Source organism: Lepisosteus platostomus, chromosome 15 (assembly GCF_059453375.1).
Source record: "Lepisosteus platostomus isolate fLepPlt1 chromosome 15, fLepPlt1.hap1, whole genome shotgun sequence".
Classification (NCBI taxonomy): domain Eukaryota; kingdom Metazoa; phylum Chordata; class Actinopteri; order Semionotiformes; family Lepisosteidae; genus Lepisosteus; species Lepisosteus platostomus.
In genome coordinates, this window is record NC_142625.1 from 1,320,754 (window position 1) to 1,334,289 (window position 13,536).

The window sequence follows — 13,536 nt, forward strand, 5'->3', positions numbered from 1 at the left end:
CCTTTTCTGGTGCAGGTTTTCAATGAGGCCCTGGACAGCAATGAACTGGGCCTCTCTATGAAGACCGGCGTCGTGACTCTGATCTACAAGGGAGGAGACAAGGCGGACCTGGGAAATTGGAGGCCGATCCAGATCCTGTGCACTGATTATAAGATCTTGGCCAGGGTGCTGGGCGGCCGTCTGAAAACGGTGATGCCGGCGCTGGTCGGGGCGGACCAGACATGTGGCGTGGCAGGCCGGAAGATCAGCTGGACCCTGCAGCTGATCCGGGACATCATCGCCTGGGTGGAGGACAGAGGCCTGCCGCTCATGCTGGTGAGCCTAGACCAGGCAAAGGCGTTCGACCGGGTCCATCATGGGATCCTGTGGGCACTCTTGAGGAAGAAGGGTCTGCCTGATGTCTTTGTCAGGTGGATTGAAGCGCTCTACAACGGCGCTGCGTCCCGGGTAAGAGTCAACGGAGCAGTAGGGAGGAGGATTCCGGTAAGGTGTGGTGTGCGACAGGGATGTCCACTCTCGCCCCTGCTGTACGTTATCTACCTCGAGCTGCTACTGGACCCTTTACGGAAGGACACTGGAGTGGAGGGAATTAAAGTGCCAGGTGGAGGTGGGCAGGAAGCTAAAATCGCGGCCTACGCGGACGACGTGACGCTCTTCCTCAGCTCTGACAGGAGTCTGGGGAGAGTGTTGGAAATCGTGGAGGCCTACTCCAGAGGCACCGGCGCCCAACTGAATCGCGCCAAGAGCCTGGTGAAGCTTTTTGGAACCTGGCCGTACGTACCGGAGGTCGCCGGAGGACTGAAACAAACAACGGACCCGGTGAAAATCCTGGGGGTCCTATTTCACACCTTGGACCCCTCAGGACTGAACTGGGAGGCCAGGTTCCGGAAGATCAAGCAGAAGCTGGGCCTTTGGCAGCAACGATCCCTGACGTGGATAGGGAAGGCGCTGGTGCTGAAGGTGGAGATCCTGCCCTTGCTTCTCCACCTGGCAGTAGTGTACCCCCTACCAGCAAGGAGGAGGAAGGAACTGGTAAGAACAGTGTTTACCTTCGTGTGGGGCCACTCATACGAACGGATCCGCCGGACAGACATGTGCAGACCTACCGTGGAAGGAGGCAGAGGGATCCCGAACTTCCCAGTGAAGTTGGACTGCGTGTTCGTCGCCAACCTGTGCGTCATCCTGCACGGTAACCCGCCCCACCTGTGCGGCCGGTTCGTGAGCCTCTGGCTGGCAGCGAGTATGAGACACCTGGCCGCCTGGAAGAACACGACCCCGAAGGCTGAGCGGCTCCCACTGCACTATCGCCACGCAGTGCAGTGGCTGCGGGCACATCCAGAGGTACGGGACAAGGACGTAGCGCTGAGCCATAGGAGGATGTACTTGGTGGTCACAGCACTGGACAGGCCAGCGCTCCTGGGTGTGCCCAGTGACATCTGGCAGCAGGTCCAACCAAAGGGCCTGGACAACAGGCTCAAAGACCTGAACTGGCTTGGTGTGTGGGGTCGAATGGCGGTCAGGGCCGTCATGTACTCGCACGGACTGTCAAAGAAGAGCCAGTGCCCGAGGCACGGCTGCACAGGGGAAGAAACCGTTAACCACGTCTTTTGGGAGTGCGGGTTCGTGCAGAGGGTGTGGAGGTCTAGTCAGCACCTGTACGCACAGGTAGGCCTGGGGTCCCTCTTGACGCTGAACACGGTAATGAAGGGTGTGGCTGGTTCCCGAAGATGGAACGCGGCGTTTCTGCTATGGCTCCTTATCAGCCTGACCAAGCTCCACGTCTGGGACGCAAGATCTGAGCTGGTCAAACACGGAGTAGAGAGATCAGTGCCGGCCATCTTAAAGAAAGTTAAGAGGGACGTCTCACGGAGGATTCGGTGGGACGTCCTCCGATGGGGATTCGCCGCGGCACGTGAACGTTGGAAGGACTTGATCACATGGGTGTAAAGGTGGAGGGTAGTGTAAACTTTTAAAGCACTGTTTTTACTGATTTCTAATAAAACATAAAAAAAAAAATCTGTTCTTATCAGTTTAATATCTGATACGTCCCCCATCGGGGGACCACATATTAAACGGATTTTTGGAACAGGGAGCTGGATCAGGAGCTTGCTCCGTCCTCTCCACGCATCGGCCCGGTATTGCAGCGCCTCCGGGAGCGGTGCACCACCTTCTCTCAGCGGTGAAAAGACAGACGTAGGTAGCTAGCGAGCGAGCGAGCGAGCGAGCGAGCGAGCGAGCGAAGTGGACTGGAGCTCCTTCTTCTCGGGTCTCGTCCCTCGTCCCCCATCTGTGTGTCTCTGTGTTCTGTCTCTCTCTCTCGCCCTCTCGGTTCCCGTGCTCCCTCTGTGCGCTTTCCCGCGTCTCGACTCTCTGGGCAAGCAGGCCGGCCCCCTTTTCGGCTCCCGTGCGTTTTCCCTCCAAAAAACTTAGGTTTTTCAGCCTTTTCCCAGGGAGGCAGGCGTGGCTTGCTTGCTTGCTTGCTTGCTTGCTTGCTTGCTTGCTTGCTTGCTTGCTTGCGTGTGTGTCCGTCCCCGTCCCTGCAGGCGGGCCCCTTTCGACAGCTGGGCGTTTTCCCTCCCAAAAACTTAGTATATCCACCTTTTCTTTCTTTTTTTTCGGCAGGCAGGCGTGTGTGTGTGCGCGCGCGTCCCCGTCCCTCCCTCCCTCCCGAGAGAGAGCTGCCCCTTGCCTCTGCCCGCAGGTGCTGGCGCTCGGCTTTGGCTTGCAGCCGGTTGGGCGCAGCTGCTGCCGGTGGGAGGGGCCTAAGCTAAGGAGGCCGGGCGGCTGGCGCCCCCTGCGGCTGCGGTCGTTGTCGGGCCGTTGACAGAAGATCAAAGAGCAGGGCCCCCGCCCGGGACTGGCAGGAAGGCAGGCGGGCAGGCAAGAGAGAGGGGGAGCAGAGTCCCGCGGCAGGCCTCTGGCTGCAGGGAGGCCGGCAGCTGCGCGGGTCCCGGGCTCCAGAGGAGTCGGCCTGCGCCACTGTGCGCCAGCGGAACGCCCGCGCGTCGGTCCGCGCCTTTGTGGGCATCGCTTCTCGGCCTTTTGGCTAAGATCAAGGTTCAAGTGGCCTGACCGCAGTCCCAAGATCTTAGTCCAGGGGGTCGGGAAGGCGAGGGGAGAAGGACGGACTGGAAGGATGGGAATCGGAAGGATGGAGGCCGGAGTTTGAAGGATCGATGTGGCGGTGAGGACGACGAGGAGAATTGCTGGACGGTGAACGGAGTAGAGCTGCGGAGGATTGCTGAGCGGTGAAGGAGCTGGAGTTGGGAGGATTGGAACGGCGGTGGTGAGGAAGTTGGCTGTGGTGGACGGAGTTTGTGGACGGCGGTTTGCGTACCTGGAGGATTCCGGAAAGAGCGACGACACGGTTGGAGCGATGGCTGGGTACCCTTGGGCGAGAAACGAGCAGCGGAAGGACTCCCTCCGTTTTTCGCTGAGGAGCCTGGAGGGACCGACGACCTGGGACAGAGACAGGTTTAAAGAACTGGTTTTGGTGAAATGTTTGGGAGTGCATTTGAAAGATGTTTTCTGTTTGCAGGACTTTGTTAGATGTGGGATTTTTGAAGTGACTTTTACATCGGACGTGTTGTGTTTTGAAGTGTGGCGGATGGTGCAGGAAAAGAAAGAGGAGTTACCAGTAAAGTTGTTTCGAGTGGAGCCGATGTTTGTTGGAGACTTGAAGATTATGACAGTTTTCTTTTCAGATCCATTTATCCCTGAGGAGGACTTAGTTTTCTTCTTGCGGAGGTTTGTGGATCTGCAAGGAGTCGGGAAGAGAGAGCTGGACAAGGATGGCGTGTGGTCTGGGAAACGGACATATTTGATGAGACTGAGACTGGGGAAGACAGCGGAGGAGGGGGTGATCCACCCCCCAGCTTTCTTCATGATCGGGTCGCACAGGGGTTACCTGGTTTATTCCGGGCAACCCCTCGAATGCAGAGCATGCGGAGGAAGGGGACATTTTGCTGCGCAGTGCACGTCCGCGCGCTGCAAACGGTGTGGGGTGATGGGACATGTGGTGAAAGATTGTGCAGAAGAGAAAAGGTGTTTTAAGTGTGACGAGTTGGGTCATGTGTCATGGGAGTGTGGGGTTTGTCCGAGACGGAAGCCTGAGGAAAAGGTTGGTGAGGAGAATGGACGGTGTAGAGTTGTTGGAAAGAAGGAGGGGTGTGTGGGAGGGAAGAGGGTATGGAGAGTAGAGAAGAACATGGAAAAGAAAGGTGAAGTTGTGGAAGGAGGGCGGAGTGAGGATGTTGCTGTGAATAGTCGGAGTGTGGAGAGTGTACGGTTGAGTAATATAGATGGGGATAGTGGTTTGGATGAATTGTCAGATGTGGTGAGTGAACTGACGAGTGAGATGGATGGAGATAGTGATGTGGATGGAATAGTTAAGGCGGGTGTGAAAGGTGATGAGAATGGGCAGCGGAGTACGAATGGGGATGATAGCAGACGGGGTGAAGAAAGAGAGAGTGAGCAGTGGGTGGTTCCGATTGTTCAGTGTATAGATATGTATGTAGAAGAAGAAAAGAAGCAATGTTCGTATCCTGGGTGTATGGTTTTGGGAGATGTTACTTGAAGGGAAGTAAGGGGAGGAAGATGGTGGAAGGATGGTAGTAAGATGATGGTATTTGCATAAGGGGAGGGAATATGGAAATTAAGTCTATTTGGATTGTGGAGGATTAAGGTTTGGGAGGGAATGGATTATTGTGTATGGGGAAGGACAGGTTGATTTTTGGTTTGTTGTGTAAGAATTTAAGTTTGTGTTGTGTAACGTTTTAGTTTGAAGTGGGAGGGTTAAGATGAGGGGTTTATGGTTGAATTATGAATGTGTTTTTGGTGTTACCCTGGGTTGTTGTGCGGGTTTGTTATGTTGGGTGGGGTTGTTATGTTTTATTAGAAATGTGGTTGTTGTGTTTGATATTTGGTAGAATTATGAACTGTAATGAACTGTTTTCAAATAAAAAAAAAAAAAAAAAAAAAAAAAAAATCTGTTCTTATCAGTTTAATATCTGATACGTCCCCCATCGGGGGACCACATATTAAACGGATTTTTGGAACAGGGAGCTGGATCAGGAGCTTGCTCCGTCCTCTCCACGCATCGGCCCGGTATTGCAGCGCCTCCGGGAGCGGTGCACCACCTTCTCTCAGCGGTGAAAAGACAGACGTAGGTAGCTAGCGAGCGAGCGAGCGAGCGAGCGAAGTGGACTGGAGCTCCTTCTTCTCGGGTCTCGTCCCTCGTCCCCCATCTGTGTGTCTCTGTGTTCTGTCTCTCTCTCTCGCCCTCTCGGTTCCCGTGCTCCCTCTGTGCGCTTTCCCGCGTCTCGACTCTCTGGGCAAGCAGGCCGGCCCCCTTTTCGGCTCCCGTGCGTTTTCCCTCCAAAAAACTTAGGTTTTTCAGCCTTTTCCCAGGGAGGCAGGCGTGGCTTGCTTGCTTGCTTGCTTGCTTGCTTGCTTGCTTGCTTGCTTGCTTGCTTGCGTGTGTGTCCGTCCCCGTCCCTGCAGGCGGGCCCCTTTCGACAGCTGGGCGTTTTCCCTCCCAAAAACTTAGTATATCCACCTTTTCTTTCTTTTTTTTCGGCAGGCAGGCGTGTGTGTGTGCGCGCGCGTCCCCGTCCCTCCCTCCCTCCCGAGAGAGAGCTGCCCCTTGCCTCTGCCCGCAGGTGCTGGCGCTCGGCTTTGGCTTGCAGCCGGTTGGGCGCAGCTGCTGCCGGTGGGAGGGGCCTAAGCTAAGGAGGCCGGGCGGCTGGCGCCCCCTGCGGCTGCGGTCGTTGTCGGGCCGTTGACAGAAGATCAAAGAGCAGGGCCCCCGCCCGGGACTGGCAGGAAGGCAGGCGGGCAGGCAAGAGAGAGGGGGAGCAGAGTCCCGCGGCAGGCCTCTGGCTGCAGGGAGGCCGGCAGCTGCGCGGGTCCCGGGCTCCAGAGGAGTCGGCCTGCGCCACTGTGCGCCAGCGGAACGCCCGCGCGTCGGTCCGCGCCTTTGTGGGCATCGCTTCTCGGCCTTTTGGCTGCGATCCCAGTACGTGGCCTGACCGCGGCTGGAGGAACAGTCAAGAGGAAGGAAGGTGAAGGTTTTTTTTTTCTGAGCCTGCCTATAGGCTAGGCAGGAGCTCTTTTTTTCTTGTGGCGGAGACGGATCCGGCCATAATCGGAAGGATGGAGAGAGGACCGAGCGGCAGGGTGGCGAAGATGCGGAATACCATTCGATTTGTCTTGAAGGAGGATTGCGGAAACCAGGAGTTCATCTACCGGGATGTTTTTGAAGAATTGGTCCTTGAAACGGCTTTGGGAGTGCGATGGGAGGACACCTTCTGCCTGCAGAATTACCCCGGGAAGAAGGTATTTGACCTTTCACTAATCTCTGATGTACGATGCAAGGAAGTATGGGCAATTATAAATGCGCATCGGAATGAGGAGCCGTTAAAAGACTTTTATGTGGAGCCATTGTTTGCAAGGGAAGTGCGGTGGCTGACTGTTCATATGTTTAGCCCCTATGTTGCGGAAGGAGACATTTTGAACTTTCTCAAACGCTTTGTGGATGTGCAAGGTGAAGGGGTTAAGCAAATAGATAAGAAAAAATACTGGACCGGGAACTGGAGATACCGAGTGAGGTTTAGGTTCAGCGAACAAGCAGTGGACGGTTTGGCGCATCCGCCGGCGAACTTTGCAATCGGTTCAGACCGGGGGTACCTGTTTTACCCGGGACAGCCCCTCACTTGTAGGCGATGTGGGCAGGAAGGACATGTGGCCCTCAACTGTGAGACTCAAATATGTAGACGGTGTGATGGGATTGGCCATATTTCGTCTATGTGCACGGAGGAAATCAAGTGTAACCTCTGTGGAAAGCGGGGCCATGTTTTTAAGGAGTGCCCCAGGAAGGCTGGCAGCTACTCAGCCGCCATTAGTAAGTCCTTGAGGGTTGAGAAGACCAAGCCTGCTGATCGTGAAAGTGAAAGAGGTGGGGCAGAAGATGGAGGCGGGGCAGAAGTGGCGGTTTCGGTTGTGAACGCGCCCGCAGAACAAGAAGCAGCAGAAGAAGGGGTTTCCGGAGTCAATGATGTGCAGGTGCAGAATGAAGAAATGGAGATAGGTCAATTAAGTGGTGAGATCAGTGCCGGAACGCCCGGGCTGGCTTTTTTAATACAAGCGGCCGAGGAGGTGGCGCACGTGGGCCCACAGGCTAGAAGGAAGAGTTGGGGAGAGCGGATGGAGGAGGAGGAGGAGGAGGAGGAAGAGGGTGCTGCCATGGCTCGAAGAACTGTGAAGAGGAAATCTGCGGAGTCAGAAGAGCTCTCCGCAAAGAAAGCGGGCAGAGAACGGGAGGATTCAACACAAAGTGACAGGCCTGAGTCCGTGACCCGAGGAGACAACTTACCTCTAGCCGAGGGGGAAGAGGAAGGGGAGATTCGAGAAGAAGAGGCAGTGGAGCTCCGCGGTAGTGCTTCCTCAGATTTTGTTGAGACACCATGTGTTCCTGAAACGGCAGACACACACGAAAGCGGTGGTTTAATACTCACCCAAGGTTTGGAGTCCGGAGTAGATCCACAGCAAGGAGAAGAGGAAGGCCTCTGGCTGGATTCGGAGTTGCCTCGGGACTTTGTGAAAATCTGCAAATGGGACGAGAAGAATAATAGGGTCAAGTGGCCTGCTGGGTTTGAGGAGCAGGAGATTCAAAAAAAAGAGATTAATTATGAGTGTGTACTTGTAGGGGGGGATATTCAGCGGTTTCGGGTGTTTGGGAAAACACATGCTGAAATAGGTTCTAAGAAAATCCTCTTTTCAGATATTGTGAAACGATGGAGAAACAATGGGGGTATGGCTAAGGAGGCTTTCGCAGCTGGGGTAGTTAGAACAGAGGGTAGAATAATGAAAGATTTGGATGCGTCTGCTAGTTTTCTCAGGCAATGTGAATGGGCGAATGGAAATGTGCGATTCCCGGTGCGAGCAGGTGGTCTTAAAAGCATTCTTAGAGCTTTTCCAGGTGTTAGTTTAGAAAGTGAAGGAAGATCGAAGAGAGTCATTAGGTTATACGTGCACGGGCCTAAGGAGAGTGAGGTGAGAGATGCATATATTGCAGCAATGAATATCATTAGAAGATGGGAAGAGAGAAACTGTTAATCTTTAAATGAAGGTTGTGACACTTAACACAAGAGGGCTTAGAGATAGAGTTAAGAGAACTGCTGTCTTTCAGTCCCTAAAAGACCTGAATTTTGAGGTGTGCTTTCTACAGGAGGTGCACTTGAAGAATGAGAAGGATGCAGTGCTTTTTTCACGGGAATGGGATAAGGGGGGATCCAAATGGAGTGTGGGTGGGGTTCACTCGTCGGGGGTGGGTATTCTGTTTGGTAACTGTGAAATGATTGTGGAGAATTGTAATATAGTAGTGCCGGGAAGAGCCCTGAGTGTGGATGTGTGTTATGGGAATAATAACTTTAGGTTTGTATGTGTGTATGCGCCCGCAATAAGTTCACTGAGAGCAGATTTTTATAAGGAGCTCTACCCGATATGTGCTACTAATAGGATGCTTGTCATTGGTGGTGATTTTAACGTTGATCTTAGTAAACAGGAAGATGTGGGAGCTAAGCAGTTACGTGTGCTCCTAACCCGTTTCAACCTAGTGGATTGTGTTTTACGAGTCACGGCAGGTGCTGTGGCGCCCACCTGGAGGAATGCAGCAGGAGTCGCGAGGCGTCTCGATTACATGTTTGCTTCAAGAGAGGTGAGGGTGGAGACAACGGCGGCGCGTCCGATGTGGTACTCTGACCACACGTTAGTGGAGGTTAAGCTGAGCCTGCCGCAGAGGATGTATGGTCGAGGTATTTGGAGAATGAATGTTGAGATCTTGAAGGAGGAAAAGTATGTTGAACACATGAGGTTAAAATTAAATGAGTGGTGGTGTGCGAAGAAGGAGCACATCTCTGCTATGGATTGGTGGGAGATAATGAAAAAGAAAATTAGAAGGGAGACTAGAGAATATAGTCTTAACCGAAGGAGAAGGGAGGCTAAGGAAGGGAGATTGTTGCAAGAAGAATTGAATAATCTCTACATGCAACTTAATGAGGGGAAGGTAGTGAATCCGGATGAGGTGGCGGCTTCTAGGGCTAGACTCCAGGCTTATTATAAACAGAGAGCTAAGAGTTTTTTGTTTAAGGCCCGAATAGATCTTTTGTTACAGCAACAGATATGTGCTTCTTTTCTATTCAGGCAAGTGAGACGACAGCAAAGGAAAAGACGAATGGACGGGGTTCGAATAGATCAAGGCAAGATTGTAGAGCACCCTGATGAGATGTTAGAAGCGGTCTACTCCTTTTACAAGAACCTCTTTTCAGCAAGAGCCTTAGAAGGAGGTTTGGAATCCACTGCTCTTGGATGCATCTCCTCACGGGTGCCCGAGAGTAGCAGGCGTCTCTTAGAGAAGCCTATTACTATAGATGAACTTAGGGGAGCCTTGGCAGGGATGAAGAATGGGAAGGCGCCTGGATTAGATGGACTTCCTGCAGAATTCTATAAAACCTTTTGGGATTTAATAGGGCCCATAATGTTAGTAACAGTGCACGAGGTTTTCAACAGGAAAATGTTAGGAGACTCGATGCGAGAAGGGGTGCTGACCTTGTTGTTTAAAAAAGGGCAGGCAACTGATCTAGGCAATTGGAGGCCACTCACGATGTTATGTACAGATTACAAGTTAATTGCTAAAGTTTTGGTTAATCGTATGAAGGAAGTGATGGGGACAGTAGTAGGGAGCGATCAGACTTGTGGCGTACGGGGAAGGAGAATTGACTGGTCTCTCCAATTAGTCAGAGACGCAATAGCGTGGTCTGAACACCGGAATATTCCGTTGGTACTAGCTAATTTAGATTTAGAGAAAGCTTTCGACAAAGTGTCGCACAACTTTTTGTGGTGTGTGCTGGAAAAGATGGGTTTTGGGCCAATTTTTATTGGATGGTTGAAGACCTTGTATACGCAGGTGGGTAGTAGAGTAGTGGTTAATGGTTTTGTTGGCAAACTGGTGAAGCAGCTTTCTGGGGTAAGACAAGGTTGCCCACTGTCCCCTTTGTTATTTGTCATTTACATGGAACCATTTGCAAGGATGGTAAACGGGGACCCGGGCATAGAGGGATTAATACTGCCTGGGAGTGGTGGAGAGCAAGTTAAAATGACACTGTACGCAGATGATGTTACCTTGGTGCTGACCGCCGATCACAGTTTGCAGAGGTCCTTGGCCATCTTCGAGGAATTTGCCAGGGTATCAGGGGCCAGACTAAACAGAAATAAAAGTAAAGTTAAGTTTTTTGGATTATGGAGAGACAGAGAGGAAGGCATACATGGCCTGGATTTTTGTAGGGGCCCTTTAAAGGTTTTGGGGATTTCTTTCCAAAAGCAGGGAACGGTGCATTATAACTGGCTTCAGGCTTTGGAGGCAATAAGGGTCCGATTGTTAAGATGGGGTGACAAACGCTTAACATTCGTAGAAAAGGTAACAGTTTTAAAGACGGACATTTTACCAGCCTTGATATACTTGGCGAATATTTACCCAATGCCAGCGAGATATAATAGGTATCTAACTAGAGAAACTTTTAGGTTTCTTTGGAACGGAAGATACGAGTATATCAAGCGACAGGATATGTATAGGTCAATTGATATGGGAGGTAGAGGAGTACCGAATATACCAATTAAGTTAAATTGTATATATGTGTCGGGGTTATGTGTTGCTTTAAGCCAATCTGTAGTGCATAATTACCAGTTTTTTGTAAAGTTTTGGCTTGCCAACAGTTTCCGACATCTCACCTGTTGGAGGAACGATGTCCCGCACGGAGAGGACTTACCGTGGCATTATAGGCATGCGGTGTCCTGGGTCCGGAAACATCGGGTGGCAGAGGATGTGCTGACTCTGAGGAATCACAGGGCACTGTACAGCGCTGTAATGGGGCAAGAAGAGGACAGAATTGTCGGGAACGTGGCTGCTGAGACCTGGAGGAGGGTTCAGCCCAAAGGTTTGCGGCCAGACATGATGGACCTGAATTGGCAGCTGATTTGGAAGAGACTTCCCGTGCGAGACGTCTTGCACAGGCACAAGTTGTCTAGACAAACTGAGTGTCCTCGGGCAGACTGCCGAGCTAGAGAGACAATGGAACATGTTTTTTGGTTCTGTGTTTTTGCTCAGCAAGTGTGGGGTAAATGCACACCTTTATTGGAATCGATAGAAGCTGGGTTTAAGGTAAATTTGGCCACGGTAATGTTTGGGGTAAGAGGACGTGGAAGAACGAGGGGTGTGGCTTTCATATTATGGTTTGTTATGAGTTGTGTTAAATTGTATTTGTGGGCCGCTAGGAACACTTTGGTCAAAAAAGGGGTGTTATGGAGTGTGGGTGGGGTTTACAACAAAATTGTGGGGGACATTAAATGCATGGTGGCTGTAGATAAAGAAAAGCTAAGTTATCACGCTGTAAAAGAAAAATGGAAGTCTTTAGCAGATATTTAAAAAGATTGGTTGATTGATACCCAGTAGTGATTTGTTTTTGTTAAGATTTTTGTCTGCTTTGTTATTTTTGCTTTTTGGATGTGTTCATCGGAATTGATGGTATAATTGTGATGTAGTATTCCTTTGTTATCTTTGATAATAAAAAAAAAAAAAAAAAAAAAAAAAAAAAAAAAAAAAAAATCTGTTCTTATCAGTTTAATATCTGATACGTCCCCCATCGGGGGACCACATATTAAACGGATTTTTGGAACTGGAACCCGGACTGCCTTTTGGACAACGATTTTTTGACCCTTGGACGTCGGTACCTTGTTTTTTTGCACCAGGCTCTCGTGGGGGCTGTTTGCAGCCGAAAGGCTGCTTCAACCATGGCTGCGGAGCCTGGAGAGGCGAGGAGGGCTGGGAAGGACCCCAGCGTTAAGTGGACTGTCCGCTTCCGTTGGAAGCCGGAGACGGTGGCACCTGGAAGAGAGCAATTTGAAGATGAGATTTTGTTCGGAGCTTTGGGGCTGAAGGTACCGGAAATTAAGTGTGTTCAAGGGAACCGGCCACAGAAGTTCATGGATGCTACGTTTATGAGCGCGGATATCCACAAGAGAGTGGTGGGGAAGTGCACAAAGCTCATCAAGGACGGCGGATTGCGGGATTATGAATGCGGCGGATTACAGTGCGACAGCAAGAGGTGGGTGGTCTTACATATGTTCGACCCGTTCGTTTCAGACGCCGACGTGACGACTTTCTTACGCAGATATGCGGAGGTGTTGGTAGGACCAACAGTGCTCGGCGACACGCGTACTGTGTGGACAGGGAAGCGTCGGTACCTGGTGGAGCTACGGCGGGGGGACAACGGAACACCGGACGGACTCACCCACCCACCAGCCACTTTCTCAATTGGAGGAGGTAGGGGGTACTTATACTACTGGGACCAGCCGGAATTTTGTAGAAAGTGCCGGGCCTTCGGGCACCGAGAGGGGGCGTGCGACGCAGAAAAGTGCAGAAAGTGCAACCGATCGGGGCATGACACACGGAGTTGCCCGGTAAAGGAGTGCTCCCTGTGTGGGGAATCGGGGCACCTATTCCGGCAGTGTGAGAAGAGGGACAAGGACAGGGCAGTAAAGGAGTGGATGCAGCAGGAAGACGAAAAGAGTGAGGGGGAAAACCAGCCGGCGGGTAGCGGGCCCCGTAAGGGACCGAAGAAGGGGGGAAGACAACCGGAGAAGGAACAGGAGAAGGAGGAGCGCCCGACAGAAGAGGACGGCGAGCGACCCGGAACATCGTGGGGATCGGATGTCGACCAGCTGGGATCAGAAGGCGAACAGGCGGGAACATCGCGGGAGGCGGACGGAGGGGCCGGAACTTGGGTGGAGGTGGTAAGACGTGGGCGCCCCCTGAAGGGGGGGGGGAGAACTGCAGCGCCAGCTCCGGCACCAGCCGAAGAGGAGGGGATGGTGACCCTGCAGGGCGCGGGGAAGAAAAGGAGGTCGAAGAGACAGAGGGCGGAAAAGCGCCAGCAGGAGACACAAGAGAAGAAGAAGAGGACGGCTGAGGAGGAAGGCCAGGAAGAAGACCCAGGAGATCTGGCAGACTCGGAGGGGATGGAGGAGGAAGAGGGGTGCTTGTCGGGCCTGAGTGATTCAGAGTCCGAAAGCTCCTCGGACTCTCTCCCACCGGGGCAGGGTGAAGTGGTAACACGGAGCGTCTTTTCGGTGGCACAAGACATGAACGAGGAAGGCAGCCCCCTAATAACCTGCCAGCCGGCAACACCTACTCCGGAGCAAGGGCTCATGGGCAGCCCTCAGGATGTCCAGTTTATGGACACCGGGGATGAGAGTTCGGTGAGTACAGCGGGGACGGCGAGTTCCCCCGATTTCAGCCGCCAGGAAGGAATGGAGAGTGACAGCCCCTCTCGAGAACCGCCATGACCCTTACGGTAGCAACGGCTAACGTAAGGGGTCTGAGAAAGCAGGACAAAAGAGTGGCGGTTTTTTCTTACCTGTCTAGAAGGAACTTGGACTTGATTTTTTTGCAGGAAGTCCACCTCAAGGACCTCAACGACGTGA

At 52.4% G+C, this 13,536-nt stretch overlaps 3 non-coding genes across 3 annotated transcripts; all 3 read left to right on the top strand.

The window, feature by feature from the left end:
* Nucleotides 1-1,976: 1,976 nt before the first annotated feature.
* On the top strand, nt 1,977-2,169 carry LOC148647552 (U2 spliceosomal RNA). The gene has a single exon (XR_015926988.1). It is a non-coding gene; the product is annotated as a U2 spliceosomal RNA (small nuclear RNA).
* A 2,776-nt stretch (nt 2,170-4,945) lies between these two features.
* On the top strand, nt 4,946-5,140 carry LOC148647553 (U2 spliceosomal RNA). Its single transcript, XR_015927095.1, has one exon. It is a non-coding gene; the product is annotated as a U2 spliceosomal RNA (small nuclear RNA).
* A 6,456-nt stretch (nt 5,141-11,596) lies between these two features.
* LOC148647554 (U2 spliceosomal RNA) lies at nt 11,597-11,789 on the top strand. Its single transcript, XR_015927182.1, has one exon. It is a non-coding gene; the product is annotated as a U2 spliceosomal RNA (small nuclear RNA).
* Nucleotides 11,790-13,536: the final 1,747 nt, after the last annotated feature.